Source organism: Chinchilla lanigera, unplaced genomic scaffold (assembly GCF_000276665.1).
Source record: "Chinchilla lanigera isolate Chin_1 unplaced genomic scaffold, ChiLan1.0 scaffold00041, whole genome shotgun sequence".
NCBI classification, from domain to species: Eukaryota; Metazoa; Chordata; class Mammalia; order Rodentia; family Chinchillidae; genus Chinchilla; species Chinchilla lanigera.
This window is the reverse complement of record NW_004955442.1, coordinates 4328932-4351568: the sequence shown is the minus strand read 5'-3', so window position 1 is coordinate 4351568 and position 22637 is coordinate 4328932. Positions and strand designations below refer to the sequence as shown.

Below are 22637 nucleotides of genomic sequence, written 5' to 3'. Positions count from 1 at the left end.
AGAACAACAGCAAACTAAAAGTCTTAGTTTCTATAAAACCTAAACAATGTCAGTAGCAATAAAACACCTTCACAGACCAATCATAAATAGAGGAATTTTAACTGTAGGTCACTAATGGTTTCCATTCTACTTTGGGCAAGACTGACCACTCCCCACCTCTCAGCCCTGCCACGCCAGTCCCACTTACGAGGGGAATTCTTCACCATACCTCTGGAGCCATACCCACACTTTGGTGTGCAAAATGGTTCCTTTCTGCCCACATACAAAGCTCAAATTTGAAAGGGGAAGAGACAGAGCACGGGATTCTGGTCCTTTTACCCTTACCTCCCCATCCCCATAGGCTTTGTCAGCACAGGGACCACCACCCTGTCACAGCTGAGGACAGAAACAGGAACTCCTAAGGGCTCAGTATACCCTATGTTCCTCCAAAGTACAAGGCTCTGTGTGGACTGTGGTGAGGATGGGCCTGAGGTCTCAATGGGGCACCCATCCTACTACAGCCTTGCTACCTCCTATGGGATTACAGACCGGAACACCCCAGAAGCCAGTTTCTAGGCTGGTCCTCTTCAATGCAGTGGCCCATCTACTTGTCCAGAGGCCCTCGGCTCTCAGGGTCCCCCTGACCATTACCCTCAATTAACCTCTCATCTCCTTCCTACAGGAGGCATCATGCAAAGGGCTAGAGAGAGGGGCCAGGTGCTCCCATTGCCATGTTCCTCTCTTGGTGAGAAGCATGCAAGTCCCACCCTGGACCACAGAGATGTAAGGTGAAGGAATGAGCATTATTACCAGACAATGCCCACAAATCCTGAGCCTGCCACCACCCACCTTCCCTCCCTTCCTGCCTCCTTCCCTTTCCCTTCCCTTCCCCTCCCTTCCCTTCCTTTCCCTTCTTCTTCCTTTCCCCTTCCTTCCTTCCTTCCTTCCTTCCTTCCTTCCTTCCTTCCTTCCTTCTTTCCTTCCTTCCTTCCTTTCTTCCTGTGTGTATGTACACTGGGGACAGGACTGATCCCAAATCCTGAGTCTTATTTTAATTTTTAATTTTGAGACAGGGTCCCCCTAAATTGCCTAGGCGGCCTCAAACTTGCAATCCTTCTGCCTCAAGTCTCCTGAGTAGCCAAGATTACAGGTTTACATCACCACGTCTGCTGATACTCTGACATTTTCTAATTTATTTCTTTTTAAAAATTCTAGTCATCACTTACTCAAATGACTTCATTGACCCCCAAGAGAGCATGACCCACACTGTAAAAAACATGGCAGCAAACGCCCATTGTCATTCCCACCTCTCTCATGGTGGCACGCCCTTCTCTTCCTCTGCTAACACAGAACTGCCCTCTCACAAGGACCACATCAAGGCCTCTCCTCAAAGCCTTCCACAGACAAACCTGTGCCCAGCAACACCCCAAACACGAACGATGGTAAATAATGACTGAGACGTGGTCCCCTCTTCAAGTGCCTGTGTCTCCGAGGTGGACATATTCACACTAGCTTAGGCATCTCTTCCTCTGAAGGCAGAAACACTTGCCACCTGTGTTCACCTACTCACTCATTCATCTCCACCTTCTCTTGCTCCAGCACGATTTGTATAAACAACATTTAGATGTTTGTCAAAAGATGAATCCATCGAGTAGGGTTTCTGTTTTTGCAATCTTGCTTGTCAAAGGATAATTTTCATAAACTCTAAATGAGGAACTGAAGTGCACTGTCACTGATTCTTGGAAGCATTTATAGATGTGGCAGTTCCCAGATAAATTCAATTTGGCCTCAGTCTCTTAGAAAAGGCCACGAACAGAGTAAATAAAAAGACCAACCTTCCAGACATTTAAAAATAAATAGAGCTGGCTCAAATATATCCATCTATTTCATCTATTTTTGACTCTATGCAATGGTTCACCCTACACATGTGGAAAAGAGTCCTTGTCTTTGGGGTGCCGCCTCAGGCAGCCAGGGGCTTTCTAAGGGCAACTACCCATTTGATCAACTTGGTACCCGATACCTGGAAATCCCCTTGAAAGCCTCAGACTTTTCAAAAAAAAATGGTTGAATGAATATTTTAAAACTTGCTTTAATAAAAAAGAAACAACTCAAATCACATGATTACAAGGCTTGTATAATAGAGGAACTCTTCTTTAATACTGGGGATTAAACTCAGGGCCTTGAACATGTTAGGCACCTACTTTACTACTGAGCTCCATCTCCACATTCCCAATCTCTACCGCCCCTTTTTTGTTTTTTGAGACAGGGTCTCACTATGTAGTCCAGGCTGGCCTCAACCTCACAGTAATCCTCCTGCCTCAGCCTCTAGAGTGCTAGGATTATAGAAAGTGTGCACCACCACGCCCAGTAGCCCTTTTTAAAATTTTTATTTTGGGACAGAGTCTTGTTAAATTGTCCAAACTGGCCTGAAGTTGTGATCCCATCTTGGCCTTCTGAGTAGCACACCTGATTCACATTCCTAATTTTAACATACAAAATCCATGTTTCTATCTTCTAATTTTCCCTCTTGCCACTCGACTACATATACCCTTTGCTCCACTCACACAAAAGACATGCTGGTCCCATTCTTAACCAACGCTGTCTCAGCCTTCCTCTGCTATGCCATCTCCACTCTTTCCTGGAGGATGAGCAGAGGTACTATCTACTCCAGGAAGTTTCCCTAGTCACCCTCTTCTGTGTCTCCCTGCAGTCTGCAAGGACTGTCTCCCTTTCCAGTGCAGCACTCAGCATCTAAGACGCTGGAGTTGTCCAACACCTGTCTGCACCATGAGATGCTGAATCCCTTGAATGCAGACTACTGCTTCATCTCTACCTCCACCTGAATTCAGATCCTCAATCCTTCCACAGGAGAGAAGCAAATACTTATGGAAAGATGAATACTGCATGTTTCAAACAAAGCCATCATTATCATGCAAAATACTTTTTTATTCTTTTCTCTGTTGTCCCTATAAAGAACACTGAGCATAAAAATATAAGGTATTCAGATAGACAAATAAGGAATAAACAATTTACTCTCCATCTGAACATATAACTACAAAAATGGACACCTAATTGTTAGCTTGCTTACAATATAAAATGATTCAAACTTATTTGGGGAGTTAACAGATACTTATTACAATTAATGATATCATATCCTATAACTAGATCATTTGTAAAACTGTGTAATATACTATGATAATTTATTTCTCTTCTTTCTAAATTATGTATACAATAACCAAGGATTTGTAGGGGGAAAACATCAAATAAAAAGAGAAATATGTCTCTATTCCTTTCCCTAGTACTGCAGCAGGTGACTCCCAGGTCTGTAATGCCATTTCAAAACAAGTCTCTATGAAGTTCCAAAGCACTGCTCCAACTCACATGCAGACAGAGGACAAGAGACATTCATACAAGCCAAACAATATAATATAAAGCTTCATTACTTATTATGGCTCATGTTTAGATGACCCTCAAAGCCTCATGTGGTCATAGGTGGGACTTTTTCAGAGGTGGCTGCATCTAGAGTGTATGACTGATTCATGATGCAACACTAGGATTAAAGGTGTACGATTACTAAATCAGTCCACTAAATCCTGATTAGGCACCAACCTAATTCGTTTGGCACCAACCTAATCTCAGTGGCCTAGATAGAATATAACAGGGAAAGGAAAAAACTGCTAAGGTTCCTTGCTTGCTTTGCTACCTTCTGCCCACCATGAACTGATTCTCCCCTGAAATGTCCCTCTGTCATGCTCCCCTGCCTTGGAGCCAGCCAACTATGAACTGATACCTCTACAAACTGTGAGCTAACTAAACCTTTCCTCCTTTAACTGTGGGTGTCCAGTATTTTGTCTCAGCAATGAGAAAAGTAACTAAGACATTACTTAACAATTATTTTAAGTCTTGTTTGCTTTTTGTAAATATAATACTTGAGAATCAGTCATTAATACTTACAGGTATTGATGTAGGTATAGAAAAGTTAGGATAAAATCCTGATCTCAACATGGAATCTCAACAAAAGTTAGGATAAAATCCTGATCACCAACATCTTCAATTATAGGTGCAACAACACTCCAGCAATCCCACATTTGCTGGCATTTCTGTTATACTGAATGAAGTGACACTTGCCCTGCTACTTAAGTAATGTCTGGGCTTCTTTCCTGGATTAACAAATACATCTTTTCTAAGAAAAGGCAGGTTATATAAACACTCAACAGTGGAACTGTAACCAATAAACGTCACAAATAAAAAAATGTTTAATATTCACCTTTCCCGAATAGCAGATTAATTTAAAGGAAAATTCAGAGAAATGAATTCCATAAATTTCACGAATAAAAAACCAAAAAAGATACCATAGGCCAAGTGTGGTGGCACATACCTGTAATCACAGTTACTCTAGAGGCTGAGGCAGGAGGATCAGAAGTTCAAGGCCAGTGGGGGCAACTCAGTGAGACTCTGTCTCCAAAACAATTAATAATAATGAAGGAACTGTGGATATAACTCAGTGGCAGAGTGCTCTTGGGTCAGATCCCTAGTACTAGGGGAAAAAAGCCATAAAATAATTACAGTCAACTATAAAAAATGACCACTCTGCCAGTCACACTAAGAGTTTTAAAAGCAACTCTTTTGCTGTGCTCCTTGATTTGCTGTGCTCCTTGATTTGTAAAAAACAAGAAAAACTGTTTTAGTCTTATATTTAAATACTGTATTACACAGGTAGTATTTGTGCACTATGAAAAAAATCAGAAAATAGAGAAAAACACAAGACCACAAAAATCTTCCTGTAATTCCAAAACCCTAGGAGGCCTACTGGTAATAGATTATTAACAATAATCAGGATCAGCCATTTACATAACAAAGTCCGCCAAAAAATTTCACTTACATTTCAAATTTTCTAACATGTAAGATTTAATTTTCTAAAATACAATAGTAAGGTTGTACACAACAGTAATCACATATGAGAAAACACTGTCAGTGTATAAAGATCAGCACAGCTAACCTACGTAATCAACCAGCTCATTATATCTAGTGATGATAACAACAACATGGCATTAGAAGCCTCAGAAAAAAAGAATCTGAAAGCCACATAGTTTAAGCTGAATCCTTGGGGCTATATGGAAGGTTAATCGCATTGCTTTAAATGTCCTATTACCATCAGCATCCAAAAGTATTAGCCAAGAGTTAAATGTGACTATGGTGTAGAATCAGACACAATGGCACCTACTTTCTAATGAATGCTTTATATCCTTAATTAATAAGCACAACAGAATAACAATCACATTCAAAAGTAACACAAAATTTTAAGTAGAGAGATATTACCATACTATATATCTAATCAAAAAGATTACATGTAATAAAATAAATTTTTAAAAAGACAGCTGAGGGCTGGGGATATAGCTCAGTGGCACAGTGCCTGTCTGGCAAGCACAAGGTCATGAGTTTGATATCCAGTACTTAAAAAAAAAAAGCAGCTGAGTGTGGTGGTACCCATCTATTATCCCACCAGTCTGGAGGCTGAAGCAAGAGAATCACTTTAAGTTCCAGGCCAGTTTGGACTACACAGTGAGTTCAAGGCCAATCTGAACTAACTACACAGTGAGATCCTGTCAATCAATCAATCAATCAAGCCTAAATAAAAAAAAGTCAGTGGAATTAATAGAAATGTCAGTGAAAATTCCGACGAGCTTTTTGAGTGGCCTGAAGAAAATTATTTTAATGTTCAACCAAAATAAAAACAAAGAAGCTTAAATTAACCATCCGATAAGAAATTACTGAAAAAACAATGATATAACTATATGATGAAAAGGTATTCAACTACACACACACACAGTGTGAGGGACACATCTACTTGCAGACATAAAGCACAACTGAGTGAAAAGAACCAACTATGAAACAACACAAATTCCATAAGTATAAATTTTTAAATTCAAAAACACGCAAAGCAGCAAACATTACAAATACATTACATACGTATGTACCACACATACAACTGAAAGGTCAATTATTATCTGCAATTATCTTTATTAATAAAGAGAGGCATAGTAGACAAATTTTCTTTGTTTTATTCTACATAGTTTAAAATTTATCTATGAACAAAAATAAATGATCACTTCTTTAATGAGAGAGGCTAGCCAGGCATGATGGTGCATGCCTGTAATCCCAGCATTTGGGAGGCTGAGGCAGGAGGATCACTGCGAATTTGAGACCAGCCTGGGCTACAAAGTGAGCTCAAGGCCAGCCTGAACTGCATAGCAAGACCCTCTCTCAAAAAGACCAAAAAAAAAAAAAAAAGAGAGAGAGCGAGAGGCTGATGGCCTCAGCCATTCCTAGCACCACGGAATGATAATAATTAAAAGGACTGCTATGGTTTCTGTCTAGATTTCCCCTCAAAGCCTCATGTGGTATTACCTGGGGCTTTTTCAGAGACAGTTAAATCTAGAATGTATAACTTATGGTGGTCCAAAGCTGAGATTAAGGATGCTGGGATTACAGGTAAGTGACTGTTGGATCAGTCCACTGATTGGACTGGCAACACCCTAATCTCCAGTAGAATGGATACAATATAAAGGACAGGAAGGGGGCTTGTCTCCTTCCTCTCTTGTTCTTTTTGCTGTCTTCCTTGGCTAAGAACTGTTGCCCCTCTGTCATGTGCCACCCTGCTTTGGATCCAGTTGATTATGGACTGAAAACTCTACAAACTGTGAGATAAATAAAGCTTTCCTCCTTTAACTTTGGGTATTGGGTATTATGTCTCAGCAACAAGAGAACAGCAACTAAGATAGACTTTGGGACCAGAGAAATGGGTTGTTGCTGTTACATTACCTGGCCACAAGGCTCAAGAACCTTTGGAACTGGCTTTTGGGAAGGGGAAGAGTTAGGAAAGGTTCACAGATGCCTGCTGAAACAGAACAGGAGCACCTGAGTCTGCACTATATGGGAGATTTTCGTCAGAACTCAGAAGACCAGAAAACCAGTAAAGACCACGCTCAGGAGGTTTCCACTGGGAAGAAGGATTGTGCTGGCTGTTGGACTCAGCCAACACAACGTGTGTTATGGCTTAGCAGAAAGTTTGACCACATTTTGCTCATGTCCAGAGACTTTGCCTGACACTGAGATTAAAGGTAGTGCACTAATCTTGCAGAAGAAATTTCAAGGCAGTCTAATGCTGAGGATATGGCATGGCTGATACTGGGGGTTTTTTAGCCAGATCTATGTTGAGAATCAACAGCAAAGGGCCCAGAAAAATGATTTAAAATGTGAGTTTGGCCAGAAAGAAAGCTCCAGTAAAGCTGTGGACTACAAAATTAGAGCAAAGGAGATCCTGGTTGCTGAGAAGAAACAGAATAGAAAAGATGGCCTGTGGGCATCACAAGAAGCAGCACACTTTCCCCTTTGCAGTCTTAAAATTGCAAAAGTGAAAGATTTTGCTTTGAGAAGAAAGCCTCAGAGCATCATGTTCCAAAATGCTGGAGGCCTAGGGGATTTGTTCCTTGGAACCAAGTTCAGAGTGCTCAGGGATCTAGGCACTCAGCCCTTACAACCAAGACAGAGGGAAGCCAAGCTACTGCTCCAGCTGGCAGCAGAACTTGGCATCATCCACATGGTGCTGGTTTTAGGTACATGAAGAATGGAAGAGCTGTGGGGTCAGGAAGGTTTCTACCCAGATTTCAGAAGGCTGGGAGGTCAGGCAGTGTGCCCCTGAGAGGGTAGTGTGTGAAGCTGTGTGTGAAGCCAAAGGTGCAGTGGAAACCCCATAAGTTTGGAAAGCCAGGAATGTGGATGTCTGAAGAAAACTGCAAAGCAGGAGCAGAGCGGGTCCAAGAGAGAAGCCATGGGAGCTACAACCACCGGTAGTGCCACAGGGGCGGAGCCACCAAGCCCTTTGGAGTTCATATCTTGCTGTATATGGAACCACAGGGGGCTCAATGTTTGCCCTGCTGGATTTTGGTCTTGCTTTGCTCCTACTCTTTTGTATCCCTGTTTGTAACTTTTGGAATAGAAATGACTATCTTGTGCCACTGAATGTTGGAAATGTTTAACTTCATTTGTATAGCAGTTCACAGCTAAGAGCTTGCCTTAAATCTCTGAGGAGACTTGGGACTTGGACTTTTTAGCAATGTTGAAACTGTTAGGACTTTGGCAATTCTTGAAGATGAATGAAATGCCTTCTGTGTAAAGGGATATGCATGAGTCTTCGGGGTCCAGGGAAGACTGACAGAGACCACTATGAAGCAGCCCTGAGCAGGACTTAAATTAACCAATTGGCTTTTTATGTTTACTTGTGAATCTGTCCAAAGCCTAGGCTGCTTGTTTTGAAGTGGGCAATGCACTCATAGCAAGTGAACCTCTGAGTCACCAATCCCTACTAAAACCTGTAATGGTGGATGAAGCAGGAAAGCCTTCAAAGGTAAGACAAGATCACAGCCAAGAACAACTGGATCTGATCTCAACTAGATAAAGACTATAGCCTCCAGCATCTCACTCCTGGATGGATTAACTTAATCCTTATTAAGGATTAATTTAATACCTTACTTGGAGACATCCTTGAGTAATTTCACCCTTCTTGAGTACTCCCCTCCCTTCTTCTGATAACCAAATAAATATGGGCCACCCTCGGAAGGTCTTGGTCTTAACCCTGAGAGAATCTTGAATTCTATGAGCAGGCTTTGATCCTCCAGGAGCCCTGAGATCATTCCATTTTCCTCTTTTTATTTAGTCTCCTTGTACACGATCAGCCTGCAATAACTAAAGTATATTATTAACCCAATAATGGATGAGATGCTATGGTTTGTGTCTAGATGTCCCCCCAAAGCCTCATGCAGCATTAAATGGGGTTTTTTGGAGGTGGCTGAATCTACAGTATGCAACAGATGGCAGTCCAATGCTAGTATTAAGGGTGGATGATGGGTCAGTTCACTACTTAGATTGGCAATGCCCTAATCCCCAGTAGAATGGATACAATATAAGGGACAGAAAGAGGGTTGTCTCATTCCTCTCTTGTTGCTTTTGCTTTTTTCTGTGGCCATGAACTGTTGCCGCTCTGCCATGTGCCACCCTGTGTTGGATCTAGCCCATTATGGACTGAAAGCTCTCCAGACTGTGAGATAAACTTTTCCTCCTTTAACTTTGGGTGTTGAGTATTGTTTCTCACCAATGAGAGAAAAGTAACTAAGACAAGGGGGAAATTAGTTGATTTTGGTTGTTTCACTTAAAATCATCATCACAGACCTAGTGATTTTATTTCTTCAGAACTTAAGACAACAATCAGAACTACAAATAAGGACTAAAGTACAGACACTCATAAAATCATTATTTTAACATAGTAAAACTCTGGATCTAAATTTAAAAACCAAGAGATATAGCTAAATAAGTTATAATTACCAATCTGTACAATGAAATGTAATGTACCCTTTAAAAGAAAACTCCTCAAAGCAAATGGGAAATGTGCTTATGACACAATGTTAACAAAAAAATAAGAGTCAAAACTACATTTAGGGGCTGGGGATTTAGCTCAGCGGCACAGCACCTGCCTGGCAAGCGTGAGGCCATGAGTTTGATTCCCGGTACCGGAAAAAACAAAAACAAAAAACTGCATTTAGAGCTGGTCATCGTGGCACGTGTCTGCATTTCTGCCTCCCAACGGGAGGACTCAAAATTGGAGCTGAGCCTGAGCAACTTCATATGCCCCTACCTCAAAATTAAAGGCGGGCAGGGCTTTGTTGATCTCCAGTACAACAACAAACCAAAACAAAAACACATACATTTAGCTAGGCCTGATGGCACACACCTGTAATCCCAGTACTCAGGAGGCTGAAGCAGGAAGACTTCAAATTCAAGGCCAGCCTGGACTACATATCAAACTCAAGGCCAGAGTGGACTACACAGTGAGAATTTGTCTAAAAATACAAAACAAAACAACCAGAAAAGAATGCTTTTAAATTCAGAGCCTAATTAGTATTAAAAATGCTATGAAAATACTTATCTAGACCAGAAAAACAACTAAGAGGAAACATTAACCAAAATATTACTAGCTTTCATGTCTATGTTGTGAGAGCATGGCTGAATTGTTTTCTCCAAAAGATTTTCAAATATTTTTCATATTTTCAATAATGACCTCTATTTATTTTTAAACTGGTGTCAGAAGAGTAATACAAATTAAAAAAAAAAAAAATATATATATATATATATACATAAAAAGAAGAGTAATACAAAATACAAAGGTATCTTCTTTACAAGTGACACCACAATTAAATTTGATAGATTTTCTGAATATTCTCATAGTGTATCACGAAGAAAACATTCCTATATCCAGATAACATGGGCCCTGAAACAAAAATCATAGGCCACTGCTTTGGATAAGAAACAAGAGTTACAAAACATGAAAAGTGGGTCTCAAGCACAGCATTTCTGCTGATTACACTGCACCTATCACTGGATACCTTGTGCTCATTGCTGCCTTAACACCAGTAATTTTATCAAAAACTTGAGAATCTTCTCTCAGCTGATAAGCTTTCTGCTCTATTCTCATATAGTTAAGGGCCCTAAAACCAGCTAATTAGGGAGAGTCCAAGTTAATGTCACATACCAAACTCTGCCTGGCACAGATTTCACAACAGACATACAAGATGGCATATTCTTGTAAGATAAGCACACTATCGAAAGAGAAAAACAAAATGGTTTTTAATAAATATTATCAGATTTTTCTACCATGCTTTTGATAGATTTTAGAGGGGAAAAAATTCAGTCAGATGCTCTTACAAATTTTGAAATCAGAAGATAGTTACATAAAATACACGTTCCCTCACACGCCTTCTTAATAATGCTTTTCCTTTACCCAACTGAAGTACTTTATAAGACACTCCAGTAAAAATTTTGTCTGTATAAAAAGAAGTAACAGTTTTCAGATCTAATACTTATGGCAAAACCCCCAAGTCATTTAAACTCACAAGGTAAATTAACACCCCCCCGCCCCCTCCCCAACTTTTTGTTTGTTTGTTTTTTGAGACAGGGTTTCATCATGCTGTTCAGGCCGGCCTTAAACTCCAGCAATCCCTTTGAGTCAGCCTGCCAAGTGCTGAGATTACAGGTGTGCACCACCACCTCCTGTAAGCCCCCTTTTTCTAAAACAAGCTCATTAGTAAAAATCTTACTTTAAAATGCAATGTCATAGTTGGATTCATTTATCTGCTGCTACAAGTATAATTCAAGATACCTGTCAGCCAACTCTACAGTTTAAGATTAGGAAAATGAATGCGTAAGGAAAAACATCAGTTTTTTATTCTTATTATCTTATACATTTCCTCTTCAACAAGAATACATACTCAATAACACACTAGCCAACTACAAAAGACACAGAAGCAAAGACATCAAATACTTTGAACGCTGTCTATTGATATGTATGCATATCTAAAAAGACATGATTTTAAGTCATTTTTAATCAGGTGAAGGAGATGGGTTATTTTTTTGATGGTTCAAAATTTTCTCTAAAATCATTAAACACAAAGAAAGAGGTAGTTTAAGCATTGACTATAACATGGCAGGAAGATCTGAATAAAAAGGTGGCAAGAATTAAAAAGCGTAAGTAGGGAATTCTGTTTCTGATAAAAAGGAAAAAGCTCCCAAAAAATTATATTCCCACAGGTAACAACTACAAGCTCCATAAAAATGCAATAAACAAACAAATAAACCATGTATCTGAAGGCTCTAAACATGAGCAAAATGAGGCGGACTTTGGAAAAGAGTCAAAGATAAGAGGAACTGTCTCAAAGTGAACTTCCTGGGTTGTATGTGGGCAACTAAGTTTTTTTGTTTGTTTGTTTTCAGACAGGGTCTTGCTATGTAGTTCAGGCTAGTCCTGAACTCATTATGTAGCCCAGACTGGCCTTGAACTCATAGCAATCCTCCTCCCTCAGCCTCCCAGAGTGCTGGGATTACAGGCGTGGACCAGCCATCATGCCCAGGGGCAACTATGGTTTTTAAAGTAAAGGGGCATGGGCCAGATAAGACTGACAGAAAGTCCCCTGTCTCTTTATATGAGGTACCAGAGCAAAAAGCATGGGCACACAGAGGTGAGAGAGAGTGAGGAAGGAGTTCTAGAAGAAAGGACACCACAGAAGGGAAACCTCAGATTTGGTGGATAGACTAGCTAAGTCTCTTGTTAACCCTTAACCATGCATGTGACAAACTCAGTTAAAAGTCTGAGCCACCACCTACCACAAGTATCAAAGAGTTTGTAGTCTGAGTATAAATAAGTTAACTACCTACATGCACAGAGCCCTTGATTCAATTCCCAGCATACATGTATGCACATACACAAAGAAAGCCAGGGGGATGGGGATGCACTTTAGTGGTAGAGCACTTGCCTAGTAAGTGTGAGGTCCTGGGTTCCATCCCCACCACTGAATAAAAAATAAAGAAAGAAATAATGGAAAGAAAAAAAGCAACCAAGAAAGCTATGCCTAACTATACTAACAGTTAAATTGATAAAAAGCCAACTCTAAAGAGATAATCTTGACAGTGGCCGGAAAAAATAGTATACAAAAATCAATAGCATTCCTATACACAAACAACAAACAGAGAGAAATTGAAGAAACCATACCTTTCACAGTAGCATCCAAGAAACTGAAATATTTAGGAATCAATCTAACAAAAGAAGTAAAAGATCTATTCAATGAAAACTACAGTACTCTGAAAAAAGAGACCAAAGAGAATTTCAATAAATGGAAAAATATTCCTTACTCATGGTTAGGAAGAACCAACACTGTGAAAATGGCCATACTACCAAAATTGTTGTACAGATTCAATGAAGTTCCCATTAAACTACCATTAGCATACCTCACAGATCTAGAGAAAATATTCCTTAAATTCATCTGGAACCAGAAGAGACCCAGAATAGCAAAAAGCAACCCTGGGCAACAAAAACAAGTCAGGTGGAATCACAATCCCTGACCTGAAATTATACTACAAAGCCACTGTAATAAAATCAACATGGTACTGGCTAAAAAACAGACCAGAAGATCAGTAGAAGAGACTGGAAGACACAGACATAACTACAAACACACTCAGCCACATAATCTTTGACAAAGGGGCCAAACAAACTCACTGGAAGGAAGATAGCCTCTTTAATAAATGGTGCTGGAAAAATTGGCTTGCCACCTGCCAAAGACTGAAAATAGACCCAAGTCTACCACTATGCACCAAACTCAAGTCAAAATGGATCACAGATCTCAATATTAAAACAGAAACCATAAAGCTATTGGAAGAGAAAGTAGGTAAAAATCTTGAAGACATAGGGGTAGACAGAGAGTTCATGAACAAATACCAAACTGCACATGAAATACTTCAAACAATCAACAATTGGGATCTCATCCTACTAAAAAGTTTCTGCACATCTAAAGAAATCACCAGCAGAGTAAAAAGAAAACTCACGTATTGGGAAAAAATTTTAACTGACTGTCCCTTGGACAAAGGTCTTCTATCTAGAACATATAAAGAATTAAAAAACATCAGGCCCCCCAAATTGAAAGACCCAATCCAAAAATGAGCATCTGAGATGAATACACACTTCTCAGATAAAGAAATACAAATCGCAAATAAATACATGAGAAAATGTTCAACATCATTAGTCATTCAAGAAATACAAATTAAAACAGTATTGAAATTTCATCTCACCCCAGTAAGAATGGCCATCATTAAGAAATCAACCAATAACAAATGCTGGAGAGGCTGTGGAGAAATAGGAACTCTTCTCCACTGCTGGTGGGAATGCAGACTTGTGAAACCACTGTGGAAATCAGTTTGGAGATTCCTCAGCAAACTAGGTCTAGAGGTCCCATTCAACCCAGCTATTCCCCTTCTGGGTATTTTCCCAGAAGATCTGAAAGCATCATATCACAGCGATATATGTGCACCCATGTTTATAGCAGAGCAATTTCTAATTGCTCAATTGTGGAAGCAACCCAAATGTCTAACCACTGAGGAATGGATAAAAAAATTGTGGGACTTTTATATAATGGAATATTACTCAGCTATAAAGAAAGATAAACTCGAAGATTTTACAGGTAAATGGTCACAACTGGAGACTATACTCATAAGTGAAATAAACCAGACCTCCATGTATAAGCAACGTATTGTCTCACTAGTGTAAGAACCTGAAAGAGTGAATAAAAATAAGGAGGTATGATAGACATTGTGAAACAAAAGGAAACTGCTCAAAAGTAAAGAGCAACTGGGATGAGGGAAAAGAGAAAAGAAAGACAGGGAAATTATGTATGTATGTATATACAGGATAACTAACACAGTTGTGTTACTGACTTTGATTAATTGTTTGATCAATCTTGCATGGCTCTATTTGTTTTCCTGAGAAGCCACTTTGAAGATATCAGTATGCAGTACAACAAGCACTGTTAATTTCCTACTACTTTGTCTGTAATTCAGTATTGCTTGTATTGTTCTGATGCTATTTTGTAAATGGATGTCTGTTTGTTAATATGTTTTCCTTCTCTTATTTTTAAAATAAATTAAAAAAAAGAAAAAATAGTATAATATAGTCTACATATGGGAATTCAAATGACCACAGATGTCATCTGAATGACATCTTCAGAATCATCTGAAGCCATGGAGTCCAGAAGACAATGAAATTACATCTTTAAACTGATTTTTTAAAAAAGGCCAAACATGGTGGCACATGCCTGTAATCCTACCAACTCAGGAGGCAGAAGCAGGAGGATAGCCATGAGTTCGAGGCTAGCCTGGGTTTCACAGTAAGTTCAACGTCAGTCTGAACCACAGAGCAAGACCCTGTCTCAAAATGAAAAAACAAAACAAAACAAAAAAAAACCAGAATTCTACACCCAGTGAAAATCTCCTACATGAATGAAGGCAAAATAAATAGTTTCAGATACAAGAAAATTAGATAACTAGTTGCCACCAAACCAGCAATATAAGAAATACTGAAGGAAGCTCTTCAGGTTAAAGGGAAATATCACCAAAAAGAAACCTGGAACTTTGAGAATGAAGTCGGGAGTGGTGGCTCATGCCTGTAATCCCAGCTTTCTTGGAGGCTGAGGCAAGAGGGCTGTAAGTTCAAAGGCAGCCTGAGCAACTCAGTGACTCAGTGAGATCCTCACTCAAAATAAAAAAGGGACTGAGCTTGTAGCTCAGTGCAAGATTCCATCCCTACTACAGGGAAGAAAAAAACAGTGGAAATGGTAAATATCTGTATTAGAAAAAGTAACTTTTAAATTTATTAAAATACATTACCTGTTTAAAGTAGAATTATGACACCACTTTGTGAAATTTAAAATAGATACAGATGTTATACACAGGTCAATTACAGCCTAAAAGATCAGTAAGAATGAATGGACTTACTTGGGTGAAACGTTTCTACATTCTACGTGAATTAGTACTGTCTTAGTTACTTTTCCTTGCTGCTGAGGCAAAAACACCCGACACCTAAAGTTAAAGGAGGAAGGGTTATTCAGCTCACTGTCTGTGGAGGTTTCAGTTCAGCTGATTGGTTCCAGGTAGGGTGGCATAACAGAGGGGCACTGCAGAGGAGAAACAGTTCACAGCGGGTAGAAGGCAGCAAAGTAGGGACAGAGTTAAACAGCAGCAGCAGAGTGAAACAATAAGCAACTATCAGGGATGCTCTTTCTGTCTCTTATATCCTATCCAGGCTACACACCCTTACAGTGAGTAGCACTCACACCCAGGGTGGGGCAGGTAGCCTTAATCCTAGCATCATACCCTCAATCAATCCCAGCACCTCACACCCTAAATCTAGCCACCTCCAAAAAGCCCCACCTATGACTGCATGAGGCTTTGGGGGTCACCTAGATACAAGCCGTTAACAGGTACCACAGAACTCTTAATGGACTGTGAAAAGCTATGGATAGATACTAAAATTTCTAAAGCATTCACTTAAAAACACAGAAAGAGGCTGTGTGTGGTGGCACATGCCTGTAATCCCAGCACTTGGGAGTCTGAAGCAAGAAGACTGCTCTGAGTTCAAGGTCAGCCTGAACTGCATAGTGAAACCCTGTCTCAAAAAGACAAAAACAGAAAGATAAGGGTAAAAAGCCAATAGGAAAAAATGGAATTATTTTTTTAAAATTTAACACAAAAGGATGAAAAGGGATTTTTTTTAAAAAGGACAAAGTACAGAGGGAACAAAAAGCAGTTTTTAAAATGACACAGGTAACCATATCAATTTAATGAATACTTCAACTAAAAGTCAAGAACTATCAGAATGGATTCAAAAAGGAAGATCCAGCTGGGCATAGTGGTACATGCCTGTAATTCCAGCTACCCCATAGGCTGAGATAGGACGATCATAAATTAGAGGCCAGCCTAGGCAGTGTTGCTGGCTCAAAAAACCAAAAAATTAAAAAAGGGCTAGGGATGTAGCTCAGTACTCCTTGGGTTTGATCTCTAGTGGTACAAAAAGCAAAACTAGCTGCAGCCTGTCAATAAGGAACTCGTGTGTGTGTGTGCGTGTGTGTGTGTGTGCGTGTGCGTGCGTGTGTGTGTGCGTGTGTGTGCGTGCGTGTGTGTGCGTGTGTGTGTGTGTGCGTGTGTGTGTGCGTGTGTGTGTGTATGTACACAGGAAAACATGATAAACATAACAAGGATGGACTAGTTATATTCTTGTCACATAAGGTAGCTGTAAAAATGTTAGAAAAAATAAAGGCCATATTTCATTATGATAAGGGGGTCAATTTATCAGAAAGACAAAAAATCAGAAGTAATATAGTCTCAGAATACAGGACATGAAATTTAAAAAGACGAAAGAGGAAACAGACAAATCCATAATCACATAGGATTTTAACACTGCCTCTCAGAATTATCCAGCAACAAATAAAGAAATCAATAAGGGCACAGAACATATATAAACACTATTACCTGATCCTCAGCAATCAAACTACATGCTATACAATCCACATTTTCAAATGCATACACTATGCTCAGCATGACAGACCTTACTCTTTGCAATAATATATAAAATTTAAAAACACTGAAATTATTAAAATCACTCATCATGACAGAATTGTAGCTTACCAATAAGAAGAGCTCTAGGAAAACCTTAAGCACTTAGAAATCAAACACCACATTTCTTAGTCATGTAGAGCCAAAGGAAAAAATAGAAAACTTATAAAACAATGATCAGGAAAATGAAAAAACACTTGTGAGACACTGCTAAGGCAGGGTTTAGAGGACTAATTTACATTTAAATGCTTACATAAAGAAAGGAAAAAAGCCAATGACTAGAAAAGAGTCTTAGCTATATATACACTGCCAGCCGAATGAGCGGTTTTGTGCACTTAAGAGCAGAAATGGCCCCGCTAAAAGTAAAAACAGGGCAGACTTACAAACTGCCTCAGCCTTTCATGTATCTGCTCGCTCAGCTGGCAAAGGGAGAAAGCTTAACCCTAACAAACCACTGGCTAGCCCTAATTTATACCTGCTAGGGACAACCTCTAAAAAGCCAGCTTAAAACATTTTAGAGGACTCTGAAAAAAAAAGAAAAAGAAAAACCAATCACATAAAGTTATACCTCAAGAAACTGGAAAAAGAAGAGCAAAGCAAATAAAGGGAAGAACATGTTTAAAGGAACAGAAGTTAACAAAAAGACTATTATGGCAAGTAATGCAGTAAAGTTAACTAAACCAAAAGCTGGTTCTCTGAAAAGACCAGTAAAATTGGTTCCTAGCTACAGTAATTAAGGAAAAAAGAGAACAAAATTACCAATGCCAAGAATAAAAAGCAGTTATCACTCCATATTCTGCAAACATTAAAAGAACAATAAAAAGCACAGGCAGAGTTTAGGTATAATCAGCCTCTTAATAAATTCAGTGCTGAAGAATCATCTTGAAAGAGTTATACCCACAACTCTAATATTTATCTGCTGAACACAATCAAAAGTATGACTTGAGGTGGGTGTGGTAGTGCACTCCTCTAATTCCAGTGCTCTGAGAGGCTGAAGCAGGAGGATCACAAGTGTGAGCCCAGCCTGGGCAACTTAGCAGTTTAGTGTTATCCTGTCTTAAAAAAAAAAAAAAAAGGTAGGACTTGATATAAGCACACTCATGCTTTGGACTTAAAGCCAAGGATCTTCCCTCCATCCATCCAATCATCCTGAACAAGCTCCTAAGATAGTGTATCAGAAATCTATATACAACTACCTATATTTGGGCTATGCCTAGGTTCTAAAGCACCTTTATCTATTTCTGTTTTTTAAAAACACTTCTCGGGGCTGGGGATTTAGCTCAGCGGCAAAGCGCCTGCCTGGCAAGCGCAAGGTCGTGAGTTCGGTTCCCGGTACCAGAGAAAAACAAACAAACAAAAAAAAAAAAATAAAAAATAAAATAAAAACATTCCTCATAGAATTTCCAGGGTGCTCTAATCTCCATCTTTCAAAATAAACAAAAAACCTTTTTCTCAAGCCATTTCTATGAAAATTTTAGGCAGGGAAGTAATGTCTTATAAAGCACCAAAGAACACACAAGTCAATGTCCAAGTACTGAATATGACTAGAAAGTGCTACTACACTTGGAAATACTGCTGAACAAAACTACATCAGACATGTAAATATCCTATACGAACTCACTATTTAGCTTTGACCTTTGAAGGTGATTTCTTACTTACGACTTTGAGAAACATTCTCAAATGGCAGGGATAAGGAGTCTTCTCCAGGGCACTGAGTGCCACACTGGCCATATACTGCCTCAGGTGGCAAGCCCGAAGGGAAGAAGGCTAACTCACAGATTACCACTTATCTAGTGGCCCAGTGCCACCACAGATCCTCCTCTTCACAGCAGCAGCAAACAAAACCAACAGAAATCAACCCAAAGAACACTTGGTAGAAAGGCCTTGGTCTTAGTATAATAAATTTTCCTATGAGAAGCAAACTTTCACGTTCAAGAGGTCAAAAAAGGTTTAAAAATCTTGATTATAATTAGAAATATCAAAAGACAGGTGTCACTTAAAAATGAACTCCCTAAATGTAAATCAAAAAGTCTGTATCAGAGCCAAAGAAGCTATTATAAGCTGCTGTATAAATAGGCATTTAATGATATTTTCCCCCAATGTTACATTATTGATCTAACAGGCCCTCTGTTTCCATTGAAATGACTAAGTAATTTGTTTAAGATAACATTAATAGGATTTGCACCACATTAGATACCTTGGGTCCTCCACATCATTAGAATGGCTACTATAAAAAACAAATTTTACACTATCTTTCAATAAAACTTCTGCATAATTTCTGAAACCCAACCAGAGACTCTAGATTTATCTATCCATCAAGCACAAAAAGGCATTTCTAAATCAAAATACCATAAATATCACTTATTCAATTTAATAAATATTGCACAGTTACTTACTAATGTCAGACACTAATACTCTAAGGATTATAAACACAATGGTGAACAAGAGATATGATTCTTTATCTAAAAGAGTTATCTGTTAAAAAAATAAAAACAAGATGCCAAGGATAGTATGCAAGCAGGAGGAACAAAGGTCTCATCCCTTATGAAGGCAGCCGGAGAAAACACCCAGAAAAAGTGGTATTTATGTTAAGATGAGGCAGAAGCAGGACGCAACCCAGTTCTGCAGGAGGTAATGGCTCAGCCAAAGATGGCTCTGGCAAAGGAAACTATCTACCAGCTACTTCAGTAAGGGTTGTCTTTTGGGCAGGAAAAGAAACTACAGGGAAAAGTAAACTTTAATAGCAAGGTTGCACATAGCAAAAGACAACAATCATCTACTCCTTAATCCAGAGAGAAAAAAGGCAAAAGGCCATAATTTCATTGTGACCCATTCCCCATTTGCTCGCATGTCACACTGTGTGCCACCACAGAGGATTCAGTGGTGGACAAGATGGACTCCATTTTGCCCACAGGGAGGCAACACAACCAATCAAACAATCACCAATACAGTGCTTTGGTTGCATGCGATTCTGACATGTAGCTCTTTGAAATCCATTATCACACTTTAAGAGTACTATCTGAAGACTCTCACAATAATTAATAAGGGAGCAATCACTACTTGACATCAATGTAATAAGAACATTAAAAGAAACTCTGACATCTCATACATATACACAAGGAAGTTTGCGGCCTTTTTAAATGAAATACTATTGCCTAGTGTTTTACAGATTTCAAAGTACTTTTACGTAGTCTCATTCTCACTGTTCTAAGCACAGAGGCCAAGCAGATGTTTTAATGATTACCTACCACTTGTCAGGCACCAAGGGTGGAGTGTCAGGCTCTTTGCTGGGAACCTAATGTCATGATCTCATTTCATCCTCATGACCATCCTGCAAAGTATTATCACCACCCACTCATAGACAAGAAGCCTGTGGCTTAGAGGTTTATGTAACTAATCCACAGACACATGGCAGATGTAAGGCAGAGCCAGAGTTTGTGGCCGGGTCAGTGTGACTTCAAAGCCTGAGAATCTTCTTCCTTCCCAGCACAAGGGTTCTGTGTCACCTGAGTGTGACCAGCAAGGCAGCTGGAGTGTGGACCTGAGCACAAGAGGCAGGACCAGACTGCAGAGCAGGAGTTCTAGTTCTATATTCCTTGAGCCATGCGGTAGCCTCACTGCCATCTGCACCTGGAAGCTATCTTTTAGCTCTTTAATTACTTGATCCTTTTGGATTCTTCTAAACCACTTTTCTAAAGACTGTGGGACATCACAAAAATACACCCGAGCAAGGATTAAAATATTTAACAATCAATGTCATTCACACTCTGCATCCAAAGCTATCTTCAGGAGCTATGTGCTCCTGAGGTGCTCTTAAGTAACCATAAGAAAGGCTCAAAGTTATTGTCCAGTGGGTTAGCCAGCTTTCCACCTCTGTGAAAAGTACCTGAAAGTAACAATTTAAAGGAAGGGAGGTTTGTTTTGGCTCAGTGGTTTCACAAGTTTCAGTCCATACTCATCTGGCTCTCGTACTTCTGAACTCGAGGTCAGGCAGTACCTGGCGGAGCAAGGCATGCTCACCTCACGGCAGTCAGGAAGAAAGGAGGCGGGGTGTGGCACAGGGAAGGAAAGTGGGGGAAGGGCGGGGACAAGCTATAGTCTCCGAGAGCATGCCCACCTCCCTTCGACTAGGCCCCACCTCCTGGGTTTCCATCACTTCCCAATAATGTCATCAAATTATGAATTTACCAACAAATTAATCCACTGATAAAGGCAGAGCTTTCAGGACCCACTCACCTCCCAAAAGGCCCATCTCTCAACTTTGCTGAACTGGAGACTAGGCCTCCAACATATAAACATTTGAGAAACAGTCCAGATCTAAACAAAACACTAAGCTCTATATACACAGTATCAAGTAATGTTCACAATAAGAATAATCACTCTGCACTATTATTCTCAGTTCACAGAGATAAGTAGAAGCTTATGTTTTGTTTTGTTTTGTTTTGTTTTGTTTTGCTTTGTTTTTTGAGACAGGGTCTCGCTATGTAGTTCAGGCTGGTCTTGAGCTCACTTTGTAGCCCAGGCTGGTCTTGAACTCGTAATGATCCTCCTGCCTCAGCCTCCCAAGTGCTAGGATTACAGGTGTGTGCCACCATGCCCAGCCCAAGCAGAAGCTTATGACGATTAAATAATGCGCTGAGAGCATGGCTCAGTATTAGGGCACATACCCACCATGTTCAAGGACCTGGGTTTGACCTCCATCCCCACACCCTACGGAGAAAGGGTTAATTAACATAGCCAAGGTCACACAAATATAGGTGGTAAAGCAGTATGATTCTAGAACCTAAGCTTTCAATCTCTGCACAGGGCTGGTATTCCTGCAATGGTCAGATAATTAAACAAAAACACGAAAGTACTATGATCTGAATTTGTATGTTTATCAAAGTTTTCATATATAATTACTCAAGAGTTATATAATCAAAATTATATAGTCTTAGTGTTGGACACTCTGTTAAATAAAAAATAGACGTTATCACTTAAAACATTTTCACACATTTTTACATTATTAAGTACTTGGAATCTATTTGAATATACAGCTTAAAAATACCTATTTTTGCCAGGTGTGGTGGTGCATACCTATAATCCTAGTACTGAGGCGGCTGAGGCAAGAGGACCACTGCAAGTTCGAGGCCAGCCTGGGCTATACAGTGAATTCAAGGCCAGCTTGAACTACATAGTGAGACCTTGTCTCAAAATAAAACAAAACAATATAGTTTTCAATTTTTTATTAAGTAACTTTTTGGGGTTTTTTTTTGTTTTTTTTGTTTGTTTGTTTGTTTTTTGAGACAAAGTCTCACTATGCAGTTCAGGCTGGCCTTGAACTCACTACATAGACCAGGCTAGCCTCGAACTCATGACAATCCTCCTGCCTTAGCCTCCTGAGTGCTGGGGTTACAGGCATGTGCCACCAGGCCCAGCTTAAAATAACTTTTCACCTTAACAAAATAGAACTTAGTGATGGCTAATATCAAAATTACTTAGGGTTCAAAAGAGATCTGCTATTTCAACTTTTCAGAAGTCTACTTTAAAGGAAACAAAATACTCCAATTATTTGTCTGTAAAACAAATATGTGGTATCAGTTGAATGGAGTCAATAAATACTTCACAAATGCTTATAAACAAATGGGAAGAGATACAAACAGGCCGATACAGATATCATTTTTGGTGTCCCC

The 22637-nt window shown here is 39.5% G+C and overlaps 1 protein-coding gene across 4 annotated transcripts in view; it reads right to left on the bottom strand.

Annotated features, from left to right (window-relative positions):
* Parn (poly(A)-specific ribonuclease) overlaps positions 1-22637 on the bottom strand; it is a 165358-nt gene that overhangs the window by 69515 nt on the left and 73206 nt on the right. The window lies entirely within an intron of this gene.